Genomic DNA, 6,451 nt, shown 5'->3' with positions numbered 1-6,451 from the left:
CTCACTGCTCTGTGAAGTACGGTATACGGCGAGACAGTCGGCACTATGAATACCCCCTCGTACGTCAAAGTGTCACCTGACAAGGCACGTGACCGGTCCTTGCTTTTTCTGGGGGCGTTCCCGACTACCCGAAAAATGAGCGATTTAGGCGATTTCAACTGAGTTTTTTGAAGTTCACAGATCTCGTTGAAGAAAAGCATATGCGATTTCTAATAGTATTGACACAGTATTTTCATATGATCATGCATTATAAAGTTAAAAGACTGCCCCTTTAAAAAAAGGGGACGAGGAATAAATAAACGGCGGCGCGCGTCCGGTGCGCCCCCTCCTGGATCCGCCACTGAAACAGCTGTTACTGTAGACTTTCGCACACCTCATAGGGCTGCCTACTGTCTGACTGTTTACACAGACCACAGTCTGTGATGTCAGAATCTTTGTTATCTAATCGGTCCCGATGGACCCGTTGAAGAAAAGTTCCGACCATACTTGCTCAGACCTGTGTCCATGGGAAATGGTCCAGGAAAATCTGCGAAACCTCAGCGGGTGGAACACTTTGTCCAAGGAGCTATACACGAAAGTGGAATCGAAGATCTTGTGTATTATGACAATTTGTTTTAAAGTAGAGTATCCTACTTTAAGGCGAGTGCTCACTCGCCTTATTTTCTTGTTGTTAATGTTTTGTTGTTGTTGTTGTTGTTGCTGCTGCTGCTGCTGCTGAGTGATTTAAGCTGTGATCAGCGTGGTACCAAGAGCTGTATTAAAATATGGTAAAGCTATTATATCGCAAACCAAGAACAGGAACCGAGTCACGGAACTGAATGAATTATAAGTAGAGCAACGAGTTACTGCTGTGTACGCCTATTACAGGGGCGGATCCAGGAATTCTGTAAAGGGGAGGGGGGGCGCAACTAATCTTTCTGGTGCCACTTCCGGGTTTCATTTCATTTTTTTCTTTTTATTTCTTTTGTTTTTAACGACAAATAAAGGGGGGCGTGCGCCGGTTGCGCCCCCCCCCCTCCTCTGGATCCGCCCCCCTCTGGATCCGCCACTGTATGCATGTGTATGGCGAGCATATTTTACCGGCAGCATAATGATTGTTGATCGTATCAACGATCATTATACTGCTGATATCATCATCTTAAATATCGTGCTCTTTGTACACGACTGAATGGTGAGTTTACAATTAGATGCTATTTTTGTTTTAATTATAATGCCATGACCCACGTTCAGTGTAGTGCTAGATACGTTCCTTTGACTGTAATGTACATAATAGAACGGTCAAGGTCCAATCTTTTCGTCCAGGTTTTTTGCAATATATGATTAAGTCATTGCAAACCTGTACAATAATGTATTATGGTGCACAGTGCGTACAATGTACATTGCCTTTTTTTGGCGCTGCTACCGCTGTTTGATGTATTTACCAAATTGAATCTCAAACATCCCTACTCCGTCAGAGGTTTCAAGCACGGTATGTCAATGGCACGTAGGCCCTATTTGCTGTCACAACATGAATTATGATTGTTTTTTATCGTTTTGCCTTTTACTTTTCTCTTAAATGTTAATAATTCTGTAAAAAGGTTTTAATGTTTCCTTGACAACAATGCGCACTTCATGGATAGTCATTACTGTTTACTATATGACTCTGTCCAAAAATACCTTTTTCAGCTTGTGTGTATACTTCGTGTGATCGCATTGCTTATTCTCATGTGTATGTATGGAAGGTATGATGTTTTACAAGAATGATGCTTTGTTGCTGAACTCATTGCTATTTTGAGCACAAGATTCACGACACAGACACAGCTGCTGACTCAGTGTTGTCTGAAATAGTTGTTCCACACCCATCTGAAACTCGCGTAGTTCTGTAAAGCCTTATTTCTTTCATGTAAGGTGTGTACTAACAGTTATTGCGCTCAGACAATCCTAATTTTACTATGTCCTGCTGCAGCTGCTTGCTGCTGACATCCACTTTATGTTGATGTGAATATGTTTACAACAATTATAGTGCGTTTCAAAAATATGATCCATAATCTTCAATATGGCCACCTGTTCAATAACCCGGTCACTCGGGCAAAGGCCATTCCACACATTCCAATTTGCCCTGTAGCTATTCGAAACAGAGCTCGCTGCGACACACCATGTCTCGAATCGAGAGAAAAATGGATTGTGTGATTTGGGCTTGGTGGGAGTGACCAGGTTAACGGAGAGGGGGCCATGTTGAAGGTTATGGACCGTAAGGGTAAGATGAAACCATGAACTCAAATCTGTAGTCGTGCAGGTTGGCCAGCTTGACCACTTTCACTGACAAATCTCATCTGTTTCATTGAGACATTCAATGTTCCTTCATGATAACACTCAAACCTGCTAAAAGTCAACTTGTCATTGTTGTCTTTAAAGTTAATGTGTGCAGTCATGCACGGCATTATTTTTGTCAACACAGTTAGCTACCAATTGGAAGAAGAAGAGATACCAATTCCTCATCACAACCAACACTGCACGCTCCATAGTTGACAACCAGGGAACAGTACAACGCTCTTAAATTGTAGTACTTTTTTTGATACGCACTGACTATGACCAAAAAAACGAATCGCGAATTTGTAATCATCATTGATGTACCCGGTAGCTCCTAGCCTAAAACAAAAGAAGATGTCTTTCGTGGTACTTCAAAACTATAGAGTCAACTGTAGTTACCGCAGCATACGCCTTATCATGCACCTATCTACCTGCTAGAAAGAACATATTGTCCCACAGTATGAGGCACTATGTGAAACACAGTGTGAACACATTGTGAACACCCTGTGGGACACTGTATTCATTCCAGCTGCTGGGCTTGACCAATGCGCAAACTCACAATGATTAGCAAAATATGCTTCATGAAACAACACCTCATATAGGCCTACATAGTCATGTAGTATGATGACCGGGTAACTATTGCTCCAAGAGTGAAACTATGGCGTCAAAAAGGGGCTATATAACCCTATATTGCATGGTATGCTATAGAATTATGATCGCTATTGTGAGTTGGTGCATCTTGTTTTGCTATAGAAATGCGTGTAGGATATATTAATAGGCGTTGCAACGTTTCTTTCAGATGACATCATTGCTGATGTTGATGACATCACAGAAAGCAAGACTTTTATTTTTTATTTTTTATTTTATTTTTTTTTTTTGGGGGGGGGGGGTCGTATAACTTTCCGAATGCGGAAAGTGAAACTGTTGGAATCATTTGATTTATATTTCAAGACAAATACTGAATTTATCGTTTGAAGATCTATTCACTTCAACAGCAATCATACAATAATAGACGACATCGACATTGGTTGTCCTTTAAAGGGAATACAGGCCTACACCCAAAGTCTAAGTTGAACGCAGTATATTGTAGGTCTAGATTGAATGCAGTTAACCAAACAGAGGAACGACATAAATTTCATTGCAATCCGAAAGGGGAAAATCATAACTCGTCTAGCACCCCCCCCCCCCTTAGCCGTCACAAGCGATATCGAAAGAAGGTAATGACGCAGTTTGTTTTATAAATACGACATGAATTTGTCCTCAAACTGTGTAATAGCAATGAAAGCATAATTCCCAAAAACATTGAGAGAGCTCTTATTTATAACGCAAAAGCCCTGTTGATATAGAAGCTTTAAGGAAAACCAAAGCCAATATGTGATATGGATTTAGTGAAAACAGCAATATTAGTGAAACAAATCCGATCCCTGCATGTAAGTTTGAGGAAAATGGGATAATCGATTCATAAGTTTTTTATTTTTTATTTTGATGCCGTCATTGCTGCATAAAAGGACTATTACACTCCATGACGACATTATGGACAATATCAAGGAAATAAAAGGTAAATTCAACATAATTTCACTCTTCTAGCATAATGAAGAGCACTTGAGTAATATATTTAAAAAAAAAAGACCAGGTGGAATGATATTACCCTTAACATGTCCGTAACAAGTCAACGGAATTTTGTGGGCTTCTCTCTATGTTTTCTTTTTTCTTTTCTTTTTTTTTTGTTATCCATAATGAAACATGAAGTGCAGTAGTTTGCTTATCCAGGGATGAGGGCACCAAAACTATGAAAATTCATAACTTTGGAATCGACTTTCCGATTTCCCGATTTTCCTCAAACTTTCACTGATGTGTTCTACTAATATTTCTGCTTTCATTCAGTCGGTATTGATATTTTGGACTTCCGGTTCCTTTCAATCATACAATCTGCAAACCTTTCAATACACAATCACAGAACATTGGAGTCATTTCCCCAATAGTACAACAAAAATACCATAGTCTATAAACAAGATTAGTGATAAACTTCATCTGTATTCATTTTCCGTTGTGTTTTACTTTACCAGTAATGCACTATTCGGATTTGTGCTTTGTTTATCTGCAGTGACCCTTAATTATATATTCTTACATTTTTATTTTTTACTGTCTTCTTTCAAACACAGCACTCAGAAGTAGTATTGTGATAACTGTTATTTTTTTAAATGATCATTTTTCATGATATTCCTTATGAAAATGCATAATTCCATTATTGTTTGAACATTAAAGTGTTGGAATATACTTGTCGCTGAATCAGTGAATAAACGAATTAATGAATGAATGAAGGAAGGAAGGAATGAATGAATGAGCACATGATTTTGACCAGGCAACTGGCTTCCGAGTTGTTATTGCACTTCTCTCCTTAACGATTTTCCTCTCTGCGATTCTTTCACAGGCTATGGCTGTCATTCTCAGATTGATTCCCTTTCTCGCCTGCACCGCCCTCTACTTTGTAGTATGGCCTAAACCATCTCTCTTGGGTGTCGTCTGCAAATGCCTCCCCATCATCTGTCTTTGTGGCTTCGTCCTCAGCGAAATCCGTCTGCGCTACCAGCGTGGCCCTCCCGTCGCTCCTCGCTATCACATGGCCATTCTGATTGGCTTGATTCTGTCGTGCGTCGGTGACGGCTTCCTCGTATTCATCAACCAGTACTTCATTCAAGGCCTGGCATGCTTCGCCCTGGCGCATGCGATGTACACGTTCGCATTCGGCGCTACCCCGTTGAAGGTTTGGCTGCTCCTCCCATGCGCATTCCTCGCTGGTACGGGATACGTGAATTTCGTGCATGAGGGAGCCGTGGCCCAAGATCTGGCCCCTTTTGCAGCCTTGTACACCGTGCTGATCACCGTGATGGGCTGGCGCGCCCTAGCGCGGCTGCAATTCTTCGACAATCTCTGGACGTGGGCCAAAATGGCCGCCTTCTTCGGGGCGCTGCTCTTCGCTATCTCTGACCTCGTCTTGGCCGCCAACAAGTTCTACGCGCCCTTGCCTGTCGCACAGCCTATCATAATGTCTACGTACTACACAGCACAACTCGGCATTGCTCTCTCTGTCGTTAGCTCCGGCAGCAAGAAGAAAGCATTATGACATTGTTTTCAGTACTTAGGGCCCTGACTCTTTAATCCGAAGATAGTGTTTCGCACTACCAACAGGGCATTGTCGTGGAATGAGATGAACATTGCAGTGGAATCCACCAAACATGATCGAAGATTTCCAAAAGCCTGTTTAGGGGTTCTGCCAAATCAAATCAGTTTTTAATGCTTTGACGCTGCTGTAATACAAATGAGTGCGCGCCCATAAAACATTTCTTATCAACTTCATTGGGGAGCGAGGGTGACTGAATTTTGCTTGGTTAGGACTACATAATCCTGAATGGTAGGCGTGATACAGAATACATGTAACTCATCGAAGGTCTTAAATGCTGCTGAGCGTGGGGATAGGTCGAGGGACTTTTCAATAACAATTTTCCCCGAAATAAGGCTCTGACTTAAAATAACTAGTCTCCAGTTAGTTGTCAACGGCTATAAAATTGCTTTTCGAAGTTGGAAAGTGTAACACGGCGTGCAGCTACATGTCCGGTGCCTGTTCGGTCGGCTAGAGGTTTTCGATGCTCCATCGAAAACCTTTTGATGGGCAAGATGCCTTTTTGGTCTTTGATTAGTCATAAAAAGGTCAACAAACGGTTACCGACATTTCGAACCTCTTTAGGACTGGTCTTCAGTAATTTCTGGTCTGTGGCATGCAGGTTTTTGGTCGGCAGCCAGTTGCCGACCAATAAGCCAGTTTGTAATTTAGAATAGCTCATGTACACCTTGTGGTACAAATGACCTTTCTTTTTTCTCAGTTGGTTAGGAACTTCTCTCGTTTTCAAAGCGGTTTAATGCATAACATTGTCCGACATAACAATTCATGGAATTCGTGTTCAAACAAAGTATGAACTTGCGTTGATGGTCTGTCAGTTGACACTTTAGCAGGCATCTAATTCATTGTTTCGTATTGAATGCAATAACAACCTTTTTTTTTTCCTTTTGATATTGCTAAATACCAGGCTTGCTGACAGGTGGATGTAATGGCAAGCACTACTAAGATAAGGAACACATGAATGATTATCACATCACAGATGCT

General features: G+C 41.3%; 1 pseudogene; it reads left to right on the top strand.

The window, feature by feature from the left end:
- The first annotated feature begins 4,723 nt into the window (after nucleotides 1–4,723).
- LOC140236343 (lysoplasmalogenase TMEM86A pseudogene) lies at nucleotides 4,724–5,413 on the top strand (annotated as a pseudogene).
- Nucleotides 5,414–6,451: the final 1,038 nt, after the last annotated feature.

Source organism: Diadema setosum, chromosome 12 (genome assembly GCF_964275005.1).
Source record: "Diadema setosum chromosome 12, eeDiaSeto1, whole genome shotgun sequence".
Classification (NCBI taxonomy): domain Eukaryota; kingdom Metazoa; phylum Echinodermata; class Echinoidea; order Diadematoida; family Diadematidae; genus Diadema; species Diadema setosum.
Note: the sequence above shows the minus strand (reverse complement) of the source record. Positions and strands in the feature narration are given on the sequence as shown.